This window comes from Halictus rubicundus, chromosome 1, assembly GCF_050948215.1.
Source record: "Halictus rubicundus isolate RS-2024b chromosome 1, iyHalRubi1_principal, whole genome shotgun sequence".
In the NCBI taxonomy this organism is placed as follows: domain Eukaryota; kingdom Metazoa; phylum Arthropoda; class Insecta; order Hymenoptera; family Halictidae; genus Halictus; species Halictus rubicundus.
Window position 1 is genome coordinate 25,255,881 of NC_135149.1, and position 17,600 is coordinate 25,273,480.

At 35.1% G+C, this 17,600-nt stretch overlaps 1 protein-coding gene across 1 annotated transcript in view; it reads left to right on the top strand.

The window, feature by feature from the left end:
- The first annotated feature begins 387 nt into the window (after positions 1–387).
- LOC143358736 (myosin-IIIb) overlaps positions 388–17,600 on the top strand; it is a 43,300-nt gene continuing 26,087 nt past the window's right edge. Inside the window, exon 1 of the mRNA XM_076796104.1 lies at positions 388–687. The gene's annotated coding sequence lies outside the window, so the exon portion shown is untranslated. The remainder of the gene's footprint in view (positions 688–17,600) is intronic.

Sequence of the window (17,600 nt, forward strand, 5' to 3'; positions counted from 1 at the left end):
TATGCAAATTTGCGGGCTTCTAGAGCATTGTCAGAAGGTCGTATATAATGAAGGAAAATGTACAAGAGGTTGCCTTGTATCTAAACATTTTTAGATAAATGACTTCTGGACGGAACTTTTCCTGGAATAGTTTCAGTGTTTACGGACGGGCTCGGATAAAGATCGGCCGCGTTATCGTGACGATTTCGGCGGTCGGATCACGGTTGGAAGAATCGATTCGCGTGAAGCCGATACCAATCGAAGGAAACACCGTATCAACGTCGGCCCGATAAGGCCGAGGACGTTGCGGAAGGAGTAACGGAGCATTCAGGAGGCACCGAGGAAAGGAAGAACGAGAGAGAGTGGGGCAAACCGTGTGGTTCCCGTATTCCACGGGCATCAGCCGAAGACAGAGGCAGCACTCGCGTGTGCCCTGCTGCTCCTCAGCGGGCTGATCCTTTTTGCATCGTCGTGCAGTACCGGTTAGACGGTCCCGGAGTCGCGAAGTGCCGTGAACTCACCTGGCCGAGAGAACTTTAAACTGCTGCTTTTTTCTCGCGTTCGAGCACGCAACTGGTCTCGAGTTCCACTCGCCCGCCGATGCCTCCTGCGATCGTGTTCACGTGAGTCTTCATCTTCCTCCTCGTCCCGTGCCACCGAGGGGATCCTCGTCTTTCATCTAATTAACCGGCTGAACCGATGAACTGGGTAAGCAACGTCCGGACATATTCCTTTCACGGGTTTGACGCTTATTTTTCTGTTCACTGGAAACGTCGTAGACAATGCCCAGTGCACAGACACCGTGAACAGTATCTGCTTCTAATTTTTGCGTCGGAGTTAGTTGCATCCTCTTGCCGACGAACAGCAAAATTTGATGCGTTAGCTTGTCCCCGAAGTTCCTCTCGTTTTTTATCAACGCACTCGACGAAAATTCAGGCTGGTTTTTTTTCGAAAAGGCGGATGGTAATTGAGAGAAAGCTTGTGACAAAAAAATGAAACATTAACGAGCAGGTGGTCGTGTGTTTTGTGTTCGTGTTACCTAACAATGTTGACGCTAAACTTACCATGGTCGAAACGACCGGTTCTCTGTTTCACGATTACTAAAATTACTGGAAATTAATGAATTGACTTCTTTGTTTAAGCACATAGTGTAATGAAAATCGTACTTTTATATGTTTTGTAGGTTTAGTGTTGAACGTGAAAGAAACTTTTGGCACAGCCTAACAGGTTTGGTACTGGTTCGGACAGTTATGAATAGACTCCAGTTTTTATAAATTTACAGTAGACTCCCGTACAACTGTTTAAAAAGACCTGTATATACGTGTATTACTTCTGGCAGAAAATGTGCAAAGAATTGTTTATGAAGATTGTTCGCTCACTGTCACACAAGGTATATGTACACAGTCATTGCAAGCAATTGTTTGATCGCGTTCTGGTCTACTGTGTAGCGACTTTTATTTTGTAAAACTCAACGCTATCGTATATAATTCACATCAATAACATTGGAAGGTTTGTGATGTCATACGCTCATGTTTGTTTGGTACGTTCACTCCGGTGAGCTCTTCAAGTCTGTGCCAGTTTAATCCGAAACTAAAATTGAACGTTCAATCATTTATTCCGATCTTGACATTTATAAGCAGACTGCGGATTTGTTGTGCAAGATAAAAATTGTCTGCATCGGTTGCAAGAAACTTTAACAATCTGAACAAGTCGAAAATGATATATTAGGCGTGCAAATTAATTTGTGATATTGTGCTCATAAAGTTGTTGATCGTATACGAACAACCGAGACGCATTCAAGTCATGAAAATAATCATCATTTTCAAATTACAGCTATTCGACTTTATCATAATCGCATGAAATCCAGTGATTGCATTCTGCGCATTATTGTGCGATTGAAATAAGTATAGCCCGCTTTGATTTTAATTTTGATGCTCTTCGGAGAATAACAACTCGAGCAGAGCACAGATAAATAATCAATTTTTAATAGTTACCGTACTCGTGAACGGATCATAAATAACTGTAGTTCTGTGTAACAGAACGCATAATTGAAAAGAGGTTCGGAGCAAAGTCAACGGCACCATTTTCAACAAACTATTTTCCGAAGAACGTTACGACGCCATAAGTACCGGCGGATATATAAAAACAAACAATCAAAACGTTCAAGCAATTACCGGAATAGTCTTGCAGAGGAGCGTGCGTGATCCGCTTAAAATAACACGAATTCTGTTATGGTGCTTGTGCACAGCGTTCACAGTGATGCATTATGCACAAGGTCTGATCCATTCTGCAGTTTCGATGCTCGCATTCAAACCTGAAACGCAACAATTAAGTCGCATTGCGATACTGCATGCGAAACGCGTTGCAGCATTTGTTTATTCGTTGGCGATTCGTTCGAATTCGTTGTTTCAATTGTCAAATAGTGTTTCATTAAAATATTTTAATAAATGAAACAGGAATGGATTGATAAATAATAAACTTTTTCTTTTAGTAATGCACGAAGTTAAAACAGTTACTTTAAAACAGATTAAATATATATATCGGTAACCAATCAGTATCCAAATCGGCCCATTGTTATTTTGCGTTATTATGATAAATGACAATGACACGGTATGACATGAGCACGAGAAAAACTGGTTTCTTTGGATATGCAGTCTCCGGTATTGATAGAGTTGCAAAAGTTTTTTTTTCTTATAATATTTTATATCAATCAAATCGTCGAAGCTCTACTTTAAAAGACACTTTGTCGGGCGAGAGTAATGAGTTACCTTTCATGGAAAATTTATGTGCACGATGTCTCCGTCATTATTACCCTCTTCATTGGTATGAAGTCACTCCATCGTTACGATCAGAATTCGTTTATTTGAACAAAGGAAAGCATGCATTGTATGTAAACGCCTACATACACTTGAAAAGAGAATGGCTTTGTTGCTTGAGGACACTTTGTTTAGATAACAGAACGTCCGGATGCTAAAGTATTCGGATAATGTGTGTTCAAATGCGAAGCATTTTTTTCTTATCTGTACATAGCAAGCGTTGAACGATTGTATTGCAAATATTAGTGAAAATTCATATGTTTAAACTGACTCGTGAATCTGGGGAAAAATAAAATTTTGATGTTTTTTAATTTTCGAAAATTACAAATGCACAGACTGTGCAACATAATTATTGCATTCCGTGCTTGTACATGTTGCTTTTCAATATTCAAGCCATATTGATTACCTTTGATATTAAAGGTTGCATGTATATTTAATATTTTGCTTTTTGATTATGGATTTTTATGCAGAATAAAAATGTTCTACCTAAATTTCAACAACCAGGCCTTACATAAGAAGGCTTAAATATTTTCTATCTTAACAATTTTAATAGGTTCGAAATAATATAACAGTATCTTTAATCGCGACGTCTTCATTGTTCACAAATGCATAAAATTCACAGTCGAAGTAACTGTTCCATAATTACATCTTCTTGCAGAAGTCAGTTATATCTTCTTGAAGTGATGTCGATGTAAGGATGCCGGTTACATTATTCGTAACGTAGTGTTGCCTTCTTTTCTCCGTTATGTTACAAGCATTCTATGATAATGGGAATTTACGGAATAGTTCTGCATTACTAATCTTCTGCATAGCGGGAAAATTATTTTCCGTAATTGTGTCAATTTGCTGTATCCTGATCTTATCTCGGCTGTCCTGCTTTGTTCCTCGCGATTAAAAATTTGGACTTTGAACTTTCAAAAATGAATGATTGATTCGCAACGAGCACAGCATTGTGCAAGTTTTCATGTCATATCTGTTTTCCCATTAACCGTCTAGAAATTAATATTTTCATATATTAGCTGTATCATCTTTGGCACACGAAAGCATTCGATTAGAGTTTATAACAAAGCTGAGAAAAGTTATATAATACTGCAAGTGTTTCAGAAATATTATGTGTATCATACTACAATATTCATTATGAAATTTCTCCATTTAAATCTCATTAATAGACTACAGATTTTATGCATTTATGATAATAAATGAATAGACGCAATTTAAAACAGTAGAAAAATTAAAATGTCTATGTGGCTGCTATTTCTAAGCAAATAATGCGAACATTTTTATTTTGCAGAAAAATTTATATATTCTACATTAATTGAGCTTAAAATGTTACAGAAGAAAAAATTTAAAATAGCTACCAAGCTAACTTCACACCGAAACCCTTTTCGTTTAATATTTAAACAACAATTTATTGTTATGGCTCACAACGCGTCTGCCAGACAAATGAAAGATTTTGAAGCTTTGATGTCATTCGCAGTCTCGAATATTACACAAATGATACAGATAATATATACGGACTAAAAATATTTACTACGTTTTGCAACTCGTATTTGCTTCAATCGTATCACTGCATTATCGAACATCTGCACACAAACAAATTTCATTCATTACTACAAGGAAAACGATGTGAAATATGTGTATAACTTATTAGTTCATTCCACTGTGGAAAAACTAGGATTATAATAGTTCATGCGATGATATAAACACATAGTAATAGATGTATTAGCGTGTTATAAAGATCGTTTAAAATCTGTTTCCCGAACTCTCGTTTATCAAAGTCATCCGATTAAGAGGTATCGAGATAATCGAGAAATATCAAGGTACACTATGTTATCATATGTTGCCATTTAAAGGCAAGCTCGAGTCACCATTCGCAAGTAGCCATGGAGGCGGTGTACCTTGAACTCTCCCATGGCCGAAAGGTCAAGAACGAATTTCGCGGAGCACAATCGCAAAGGAAACAGCACGGGAATTCAGAGAAAGGTGTAAACGCTGGGCAACTTACTATATAGGGCACGCCCGATGCCCACGTGTGCTACAGAAATGGCAATAACCGATGAAACCAGTTATGAATCGCCCCAGCACGTTAATGCGAGTCTTCGTGAATCACGAGAGCGTTCCTTTCGAAACGGTTAGACACGAAACTCGCTTATTTCCCGGTACAGTTACCCTATTGTTGGGTATTCAATAATCATTTTCGTAATTAGATGGTAAAACCTGATATACGCGGATTTTCTCGTTTTAAATTTCTAAGGATTTCTTCAGCTGTGAAAAATCTCAAGGAAATAAGAATATCCCAAGGAAATACGAACATCGCAAAAAAAAAAGTAATTTTGTAAATATCACTTCTCTCTTGACGGTTTTAACAGCGATCGTTAATTAAAACCCAGCGAAGACTGTTTTGGTTTTCTGTCAAATTGAACGTTTTATTAGCTCAATGGAAACATCCAAGTTTAATTATTTTGAAACGTAGACCCCGCAGACGTTTTAATTGAATTTATTCAAACCTGTGCATTCATTTTTAATGGAACTTCTTTCTAATTGCTGAAATATAAATAACTTCATTATTGCACGGTAAACAGGAATTCACTATGGAACGGTGAAGTTTAATTTTATAAATTCACAACGACCTCGACTTCCTTTACCTTTGAACAATAAATTTTGATTAATGATACGACGGGGTATACGAAAGAATAATTACTAATAATCAGAGTTTATCGGTTTTTGATTAAATTCTCTTACTCGCTGTCCCGTGAAATGGCCGCAGGTTAGTCATCATCAAATTATCTCTCGACGCCTTGTAAATGGTATCACTCACTGCGTTCTTGCTGCCATTTCGACGGAGATCTGTGACCGATGGGAGCCTAGTTGAACGGACAATCAAAACAAGTCTTTGTACAGGTATTATTCGTAAATATATTATGTCATGAATGCTATAAAATTCGATTTAAATTTGTGAAAAATACAAAGCGTTCATATCCGAGAATATACACCCTCTTGACAAATTATAATTATTTGAGTGAACGTATTTGATTGTGGATTTCACCGTGTGCTTTTAAAGTGTTAAACTTGTCACTTAATTTATCAATTTCTGACGATTGCAAGAATAACTGTTACACTGCCAGTGATAGAAAGATCTACAAGAAATACAGTGAATTCAGAAATACAGTGAATGTCGCGGAATTATCCCCACTATTGTGGAGTATACTGTGGAGTATTTCCTGACCGATATTTGTCCTTGGATAGACCCGTTTTTTGGACATATATCGAGTAAACACTGTACCTATAAACGTATGTTTAATGGAATTAGTAAATAAAGCTGTGAGTGGTCTGGAATGATATAGTTGCCAATTATATTCGTCAATTTCTTTTTAAAAAAGTATGTGAACGAGGAAAATTGGCAGTGAATTGTGGATTTTTATGTAAAATAAAAGTGCATCGATTGCAAAAGGCAGAAGCCAAATAAAAATGTCTCTCTTCGATAAGTTGAATAACTCGGAAGCAACATTCTGAAATCCTCTTCATCATTCTCCTTGATTGATCAGATTCTATCTCTCACCTTTCTTATCTTTTGACGTGGACAGTTTACACTAGTTCAGACTCGGTAATAGAAACTTGACCTTCACCGTTTCGATAGAGCCAATAGTGATTTCGTGTTCTACTCATTGTACGCTTATACGGATCGATAGCTTATAAGGTTTGATGGTTCGCCTCTGCTCTTCAAGATTGATATCGATATATCGATATAACGTGTACACCGATGTACTGGTGCGTATACCGTTAACCACCTGCCCATAAGTGATTGACAGAACTAATCAAACGCTTATTACGCATTGGTAACTGGAAGTGTATTTCTAATGTCTAGCGCATTAAAACTATGTTTTGTATTTTCATGGGATTACTGTACTCACTTTTAGTGTACGATGAAAAGCTCTCGTGCGAAAGGGAATAGAAACGGAAACAAGATTTGAGCGGTGCATGTGATATATGAGGTGATCAAACGTTTTTCAAATCATTTCTAATACGCATTAAAGTAATGGCTTCAGCAGGAAAAGGAAAAGTGTCTGTCTAATTTGCCGGAGAACTCGAACGTCCATTGCTGTTTCTACGGCTATTAGGGACCCAATTATTGTGGGGGTACCAATTACCGTGCCTATATTAATTATATTTATTTCTGAAGCGTAATGAATATTAAAAAAGAGATATTACATATCTTTCATTAAAATCAGTTAACATATATGATATAACATTTTCAACAGTTTAGGTCTTTGTAAATAAACGGATGATAGAAATTATAACACAGAAAGGGACCCAATTACTGTGGGGGTACTAATTGCTGCGTCTATATTAATTGTACTTATTTTTAAAGTATAATAAATATTAAAAAAAGAAATATATACCATATATATTAACTGGTTTTAATTAAAGAAATTCAATATCTCCTTTTTAATATTCTTTATGCTTTAAAAATAAGTGTAATTAATATAGACACTGTTTTAATTTCTAGTATTCGTTTATTTACGAAGACGTGAACCGTTGAAAATGTTGTTTGTTTCAAAATTCCCATTTTTATAGTGGTTCTAGTTTGCGAGACGTGTGAGCGATCACCGTGATATCATGGTCTCCCGAATTACTGACCTTCCCGGCTTAATTATTCCGTACTTGAAGAGCGCGGTATTACTCAGCGCGTGAGAATTTCACGAACCGTGAGCGGTTCTTTGTGACGTAAGCGATGCTATCACAGTGACGAAGAGCCACTTAGACGGTACGATGACCACTAGAAACTTGTGTCGCGGTTCGTATGTGATTGTTCATCGCTGATTACGCGAAACTTATTGCGGCTAGGAAGCGTGAGGTACACGCGCTTATTCGTCGGATCAAAATTATTATGTAAGAGAAAGTAAGTGGCTGTGCAACTTGGCCGTACTCTATCGCGCATTTTCGACCGCTGTTCTCTTCGTTAATGATCCCTTTCTTTTCTTGACGACTGCGTTAATTCCAACAAATACACTCTAATTAGCAGATATTGATCTACCGTAATTTAACGACGCGTGAACCGAACATAAACGATGATGCAACGTAAAATCCAAATTAAAAAAGAAATGTTTACGTTGTATATATTATAATGAATTTTACAAGATTTTGATTAATTATAAATTAATTCATCAATTTATTTGTGTATTTATTTGTGTTAACCGCGTGAGGAAATTATATTGACAGAATGTGCAGACTTAGTATAAGTTTCTAGAGTATTTTTGGCATAGTTTTCACTAATTTATTAATTGTGTGTTAATATACCTTAAGCTAGAAGGTTATATATAGAGGCAGGATATTATTGCACAAGCTTATATTCTATGACCGCAACCAATGTTAAAATTTGCAATTAATTTTCATTAGTTTTATTCCATTCAGAAATGCCGGACTTGATGGTTTTTCGAAACCTGTCTAAATATTTTCATCCGACGCTTTGTACAGTTTGTAGCCCCAGAAATTGATGCACAATGAAGTCAGTATAATACTGTGGGACGTTATTATATCCTATTACGTTAATTTTCTTTTCGTGCGCCTCAGTGCGTTCAGGAAGCGCGTTTCCACTTCGTCCGGGATTGATACAGACATCTAAATTGACTAAATTTTCGAGTAATTTGCGAAATTATGATTTCACAATGCGATGCGAATTGCAACAACAATGAGAACACGCAATCAGGTATACAAACCCATTTTTAAGTACAATTTCTGCTTCGTGTTGCAACAATTTCTTTTATGCATTACCTACTTTCCGATCAATGGAAAACGGAAGTATTTAAACTGTAAGCGTGTAACTTTATAGTTATAATTACTACACTATACTTCCAATGAAATGGCAATAAAAGTTCGAAACGGTTTTCTGATCCTCGTTTAATTGAAATGGCGAATATAACGGCAATAATTAATAAGTAGGATGAAAAAGCAATCAATTTGTTTGGAAAGAAAAATTGGTTTGTTAATGGATAAGTACCTCGGTAATGGACAAAAAATCGAACAGAACTCCAGATAAGTGGACAATAAAATTAATGTCATGTAATTATATTTGTTAACGAGATTACACGTTTGAATAATAGCTCCCAATATTTATCATTAAATATTTTAATCGTAGTTGATGTTGCCGCCTCGTCGACTGCGTTTTAAACTATCAATTAGGGTATAGTAAGCAACAGCAGTCTTCGTAAGTAGATGTGGTGAGTAATGGACAGACACTCTAATACACTTAATATGCAGTAGCTGTGATCCATCACTTTGAAAAGTCAACCATTTCAATAACGATGTCTTGCGGAAGCATAATTTTCCGCATAATCGATTCGTTTGTGCACACTTTGACACGGTCCACATTTTATCGCGATGAGTCTATAGCAAAAAGAATTTAAATTTATTTTTCGAATGTTTAATGAATTCGAAGTTTGCAAGCGTGCTCGAGTTTTGCGAGTTAAATAAACTTTCGACATTACACTCGCCTGCCAGTTTCAGTAAACGAAGGAAATTAAGACCAAATCTTTGCGTTGTTTCGTAACAGAAAAGTCACTTTCGCAGTGGAACTGTACAGCAACGAGATTTCTTTTCTCTAATTGTCATTAATTGCCGTCTCGTTTGGAGAAACAACTAACAAGGAAGAAAGTGCATTTCCTTGGAAGTTGATTAAATATTTTCTTATCCCGTAAAATTCTTCGAAGTCACCGAATTACAAATATTAGAAGCTTCTAAGCCTAAACGTTCATGGATCATCATATGGAAAGCTAAATACTTAATTATTCTCTTGGGACTGGAACATGGACGTTTCTGTAAGTCTGTGTTTTGCTAACTATGTGCAAAATTATGTGCTTGAAAAGAATTGAATTAAAAGGTTATATCTTAATCCTGGTTGGAAGTTGCCATAAACTATTTAGAATTTTCATAAGATTTGTATTGTACTTATATACAAGAAAATACTAACATAGAATTTTTGTCTTATTTTTAGTTCTTGTGTGAAATATTTTGCAAATATTGTTTGCAGTATTGAAAAGAATTAAATTAAAAGGTTATATCTTATTCCTTGTTGGAAGTTGTCATAAACAATTTATAATTTTCATAAGATTTGTATTTTACTTATTACACGATACAACGTAATATACTAGAATATATCTTGATATACAACAAAATACTAACATAGAATTTTTGTCCTATTTTTAGTTCTTGTGTGAAATATTTTGCAAATATATGATTGCAATATCTGAATACATTTAAATTGTTCTACATATGTCCAATTCCTGGGTATTTTGATTGGTGTGAAAATACAGAACATGTTGATTATTGCAAACAATGGTCACAGATTTCTTACAATCTTTCTCGGAACGTTAACTATCGAAGTAACAACATTGTCTGTGTTATTCGGTGTTGAGAAACCTCCCGAGTCGAACAAAAGCCCGGTTACTTCCTTTGACCATAATATTTTAAATTCACACTATTCTAATGGCTGAATGTATATAGGGCGTGGCACGTAAATGGGAACACCTAAATATTTCCATTCTTTATAGATCTGTGGAAAGTTGGCAACGTGAGCCAAAAGAAATCTTTCTTGTCAGCATTTCCTTTGCCAATGAGAACTTTAAACAATTTTCTTAAACATCTACAAGCCAACAAAATATGCCCCTTGACATTTTTCCGAAACAGAACACCGATTGTATTTAATACTAAACGTATGAAGTGTAAGAATTGTACTAATTGTAAGAATTTATAGATACAGGTATGGTTTTAGAAAACTGAACAGATTTATTTTATATAGACTCTATATAATTCTTATTTTCTGTTCTTGAATACTGAAAGTTTAATAATCTCCTGCAGGAAACGTTTTTGTGGTTTCTGTAATTGTAAAAGAAAGGAACAGGTTACTTAAACCCGTTCGGTGAATTCCGCGTTAAACGAAGAAAGTGATGTAAAATAATCGAACAATATATCAACTTTATACGTTCACGAAAATGAAAGTTAATGGCATGCTTTACTCGGTTCACAGAGGATACGGTTACGGCGATTTTATTGTATCGAATTTCTTGTAATACCTAGTTCCGCTGGTTTTACTTGGAGCTGGACAATCGGACCAATTAAATAGAAGAAAGCGAATAATTCTGGTGCTTCGATTTGGTTGTCGGTCGGTTCACATGATCGTGACGAATGTCCGAACACAGCGATACTTTCACCAATTCTGGTCGTCGGCCTCTTTCTTTTTTATTGTCCAGCGCACTGATCCGTGGTTTCCGTTTCTTATATCCGCTATCCGTGGAAATAGCTATGGCTGATAAGAGCATGACTCATTGTTAAGGATGTTGCGGATTTATTTTACTATCCACGATCCGTGCGACACGGTCATCATAAAATTTTGAGTCATAATGTGATGAAACTGAAATTGATGGTGTCTGAAGTTTTGACGAATTTCTGTGACAATTGCTGTAAAATACCATATTTAATTGCAATATAGTGTATTTAATACAGTAATTAAATACTATATTTAATTCTAATATAGTGTATTTAATGTAGTATTTACATACCATATTTAATTTTAATATAGTGTATTTAATATAGTATTTAAATACCATATGTAATTTTAATATAACGTATTTAATATAGTATTTGAATTCTCCATTTCAATTTAATATAGCGTACTTAATATAGCATTTAAATCCTGTATTTCAATTTAATATAGCGTATTTAAAATAGTATTTAAATTCTGTATTTTATTTTAATATAGTGTATTTAATATAGTATTTAAATACTGTATTTAACTTTAGTATAGTGTATTTAATATAGTATTTAAATACTGTATTTAACTTTAGTATAGTGTATTTAATATAGTATTTATTCAGAGATAAATCTGAAATTTCTTGAAGATTTTAAGCTTTTATCTTTTGAAGTATACAATTTACTTTAAATTGTTGTTACGAACTAAATCTGCTAAAATTTTCTTTCAATGCAGTTTAATCTCGCTTACCCATAATATATATTTTATGTCCAAATGGTTGCAAATAATATTTGTATTTAGTACACATATCCTCTAAAGTGGCTTGAAATATGATCTAGAGATAGAAGTAAAAAAAAAAGCAACTATGAGATAATTCGTTACGTAAATATTTGAGTACTGTGCTTAAGTAAATAGGAAGTACAGGCTAAAGATTAGAAGCGATAAGAGTATACTATCACTCAGAAGTTTAGAGGAAAAAGGAAATAAATGATACTAAAAGCAATTCCATTAATAATTACATTGCTTTATTATTCTTTGTTAGTTACATACGACAACTTGGAGTATGTGAATACATATTACGAGTGTCTTAGTCTTCACTAAAATCACTTTCTGGTTCATCAAAAAAGTGATAAAACATGTTTCAGTGATAGCGTACTCGCTATACATATAATGTAACCAGAGAAAAAAATCGAGAAAGTTGTTGTAACATGAACAGCTATTTTCACCTATTAGTACACTAATATTATCGATGTTGAAAATAATTGGATGATCAGATAAACAGCTAATGAATTTTTTTTTAAATATCCAGCAACAGTTTCCCCATAAAAATAGTCTGTACGGTGCACAGCAGACCTGATTTCATAAAGTAAAAGCACGTGACTTTTACTCACGACGTGTACTCAAGTGTAAAATTTTACGAAACATTTGTGAAGCCTTTCACAACTGATGAACTTTGATCTTTGATGCTTCTATAGAGATGGTTTATGATACGTAATATTCGGAATAATATTAACCTAACGATTAAGATCTTGATCTTTCGAAATTTAATAACATCTACAATCCTCAGATTGGATATTGAACTAATTCCATGTTCAATAAGAAGTATCATTTTTTAAAAGAAAGCACATTCTTCTAGTTAAATCCTCAACATGGAATCACAATTGTAGTAATTAATTAGTGAATTTTATAATTAAGATATGAAAAGAGAAATATTTTACATGAAAAGTCGTTTACTCATGTCAGAAAGAAGCATACCTTCGAATTATTTTCAATAATTTTAATTGGTACATCCATAAAGGTAAGAGTAAAACGACAAAATATAGATACATTTCTCGCTAGCAAAAATGTAAAACGTGTACATTCAAAAAAATAGGTAAATACCAAGGAAACCTGCTACATAATTAAGATTGATAAAATAACATTCTCTGAGAACTGGGTACGGTGTTGGCATGCACGTTTCACTATTGAATTCTTTGCTAGAAATAAAGAAGCAAGAAACCGTTCATGTGTTTCTCTATCACCAAGTAGATTAAACTTTTACCTTTTACCATTAAATCTTACAGTTTACTATTAACTATCGGGCGAAAGTTTCAGATCGATTTATAAACTGATGAAAATTGAGATACGCTTACAAAGTTTACAATTTCAAGAAATTATAAATAATTACACTAATTTACAAACTCTAATAGAAATGTTACCTCCGAGTTGGGAAAAAACTGAACAAGTATAATCATACCAAATGCGAGCAAGCAATTTCTATTTTTTGGCCAGTATTATAATTATTAATAGAATTATTACTTTCATGATTTCTTTATAATTCCTTAAGAATTAAAATGTAATTTTTGTTTCACAATATTCTATAATTTATGATCAATTATATTCTACTATCTTCTATCTTTCCCGAATTGCAATTAAAATAGTCTCTGAATAATTATACAGATAGATAAATATATATATGAAAAAAACGAATGTTGTTCTTCCTTGAAAGAGGTTATTCCCGAGGTCATTTGAAGTAATTTTTTTCTTTACGAAAATGTTCTCCGCGTCTTTGCTGAGGAGTTATTCACGAAAAACACGGACCAATCCGGACGCGGCTACAGCGGACCGATTCCGGCTCGGCCAATGCCAACGCTCTGTTTGCTTTTGTCGCTCCCTGATTGGTCCGCGTTTTTTGTTAATAACTCGATAACGAAGCCGCGGAGAATATTTTTGCAAAGGAAAAAGTTACTTCAAATGACCTCAGGAATCACCACCCTCAAGGAAAACAACATTTTTGGGACAACCTGAAAAAATATATACAATAAATGCATTTGTGTATATAAATAGTATCAACATTGACAGCTAAATATTATTAGATTTCGGTCAAGTCCTGTAAAGTCATTAAAGTCTCTACTAGTCTGGGTTATTAATAGTTCTAGAGCTGTTGTAATAGCAAACTTATCCATAGTGCACTAAGCACAATGTGTTATCAAATGACAATAACTATATTCTACAGCTTGTGCAAATTATCAATGTTCTTATCTGTTATACTACAACGTGGAAAATTGTTTAATCTAAATTCTAGGCTGAATCTTAAGACGCATTTCACAACCTCTTATATTTATACAGTCTTATTATAGATTAGGTTTATCTGAAGGAAGTGTATAAAACATAATCAGTGATAAGTTCTGACTTAAGCTGTTTTCTAGAACTCGCATAGACCACACCTGTTGCTGATTCACAAAATCCGTTTAACAATCTAAATTCTGATCTGTTGTATCTTGTAAATCTTGATGCGAAAATATTAGTGTAAATGTTACTCCCTGATGCTTGAAGTGTTACAAACGTAGTTGATGCGGACTCGTGGGAATGTATGAAGCAGCATATATTTGCAGCACGTTAATGAAAGATATCCCCCGATAACGGGGACCCGCTCTAACGTTGTAATTTTCTTAATAAGTATTCGTTTACGTGACACATAATTCTTATGTAGACGCAACACGCTATCCGGTCTTTAGCTATTAATTGTTTCTCCTCACGATTTCATCTCCGACAACTGGATCCAAATAGAAGAGGCCCGATGAAAAGAAAAATTATGGTAATTTTCGTAGCGGTTGCACACTTGGCACCAATTCTGTGTGTTTACTCTTGAGCTGGCTAGCTCGGTGCACAAAATTGCCCACGAAACTTCGATTTCAAGAACGCTGCGAACTTTCCTCGCCCTCTCTCCAAGCCTTACGTAAAGCAGCACTTTCTTCGTGTAGTTTACAAAAAGAAATATCAAAAGTAGAAACATGATGCACGTGTTGACGTTTACCGAGTACTTGTGAACAACAAACGCACATTTAGCAGCACTCTGAACAACATTATAACAAAATTAGAAAATACTGTTTTATGAATCGACGTATTATTAGGTAATTCGACTGTGGATTTTTATTCATTCGTAACATACGAGCAGAGTTGTGCAGAATTACAATCGAATTACTCCAGGAATTATAATTACAAAGTAATTGCATTACATTGTAATTAAATCGTATTGTAATTTATAATTCAGATCTTCGTTCAATTAAATTACAATGTAATTCGTAATTGCAATGGAGTACAATTACAAAATACTTTGTAATTAAATTACATTAATTACGAATTACCAATAATAGGATCACTTAGACGTATTAAATTCTTCAAAGTTCTGGGCTATACATAATTTGGAGAGCTGTATTTTAATTATATCGTATTTCAATTACACATCTGATCAAAATAATTAGTAATCGAATTAATTGAAAGGTTTGAATTATGTAATTCAGTTACAACGTGGTTGAGTTACTATATAATTGAAATACAATGGAATTCAATTGTGCAATTGAATACGGTGTACGAAGATCTTCAGCGTAACAATGATTCGAAACAGCTTGTTGGCATTTAAGAAGCCTCGATGAATTCCACTATAGATCAAGATTACACTTTCACTATTATTTTTGTATTCACGATATCTGGGTACCCATGCAAATTTAGATCTCCATGAGAAATTTCGCTGTATGCTCTCTTCACTCTACGTTTCCCATTCAACAATCAGCCATCGTTAATCGAAAATCAGATCAAGATTGCTTGAAGATCAGCCGTAGATCGCGCATAGTATCGAGCCGAATGATAAACAAAATGTAGATCCGCGAATCGAACAGGAAGTCCCAAGTATAGGCTCCTTGATTTATTGTCTGATTCCAGCCGTGAGTATTCCCTGACATTGTCTGCGTCCTACGCTCCTCGCGATGCGTGGGCGCTTCATTTCCATACAAAGCAACCTGATTGCATTCATCTGGTTTTCAGTTATTAAAAAGCTAGTAATTAACCCGCCAGTTCGTTATGTAGGAAGCTTGTTGCGTAATTCGGCCCGATCCCGAGCAGATCTACGATCCAGAAACGTGTTCGATCTGTATTCCATAAAATGTAATGATTTATTCAAAATTGTTTGAAAACATCGCGATAGATGATACTTTAGAATGTGATTTTTGGAGTAGATGCTATCTAATATGTAAACGATGGACCCGCCAAATGGCGATAACTATGCTGCTTGTTTAATTGAGTTATCGCTCTTATGCCAGAACGATGTTTTGTGTCTTCAGCGATTATTTAATCATGACGGATCAGTAGAAAAAGTGACAAGGCTGAAACCTTTACTGAGATATCGGTGAGAATTTTCTGATTAAAACGAGTCCAAACACGATGCAATTTGCATCATTGTGACGTGTTCTATCGACGATTAAGTGGAACCTCGATTATCCGAACCGATGATATCTGAACTCGACATGATCCAGACGGTGAACAATTCAATTTTAAACGATTTTAAGCATTGTACAAATCAGTAAAAATGTAACTAGGTAGGTGTTTCAATTCTACGAACACTCACGTTCCAGTGATTAGTTCGGATAATCGAGGTTCTACTCTATTGCGTTTTAAACGAGCAAATGTGGTCCAAATCGTATCGTGTTTGGTATCGTTTTAATCAGAAAAATGTCGCAAATGGGTTAGTCAGAGTTTCGGACGTTGAAAGATCGTCGTTTTGCAATGAGAAAATTATTAACAAATTGGTCGAATGCTTCTACTCGATTTTCGGCGTTTCAGACAGCGTGTGAAAGTCGAAGAAAAGGATTCCACGTGTGTGTAGTATCTGAAGAAGACTACTTTTAACGTCGAAGATGAAGTAGTTATAAACAATGTTCCCGAACATTTCGAACACGCGTAATTGGCTGTTCCCAGCAAGATGGACGCGTGTAGTAGAGCGATGCTTCGTGGTTCGTTTGAAAATTTCGATCGTTAAAAGAAACTGGCGCTCGTCAGTGTTGCATTCACCTCCTTAAGGAGCCTCTCTTGGCGAGCAATGGCTCGTTGAATCGCTATTGCTGGGAATTCTAGGCGGTCTGATTATCGCCACGCCTGAAAACCGATGAAAACTGCGTTCATCAATTTATTAAAAAAGTCTGCGAAGAAAAAAAAAATATATACAAAACAGTGGAACCTCCGTTATCTGAACTAATTGCGTTCGGTACGATCGAACAACTGAAACGACACATTGCAACCGCATTTCGAATGAAAAGTTACAATTTATTACGTACAGCACGTACCACTGACACATGAAAGGCTCCGAAGCTAATCAGTGTGAAACGAATTTTCTCTGAAAATGACATGCGTAGTTAGAGAAATCCTTTATCGCGTCGAAACTTTTCTTGAGAAAGCAATTAAGTCTTAATTTTACATTACGGTGACGCGCGATTTATTGGCGTGCATTTTCAACAAAGATCGGGCCAGAGGCAATAAATAAAAGATCATCCGTCGATTTCGGGAAAGGCTTTCAAACAGAAAAACGTCGTGCGACCGATCTCATGCTAAAAAGTTACGCAACTATGCTCCACTGTTCAGTACAGATAACGATATTCCAGCAAATCGAGACGATAATAATCGAGAGGCTCGCTCGGTGCATTAGAAGGACTATGCAGCACTATTTTCGAATCTGTCTTAGAGTTTCACATAATCATTCGTCTTGTCGCTCGGCACGACTTATTAATCAGTCAGGTTTCCGCGACAGG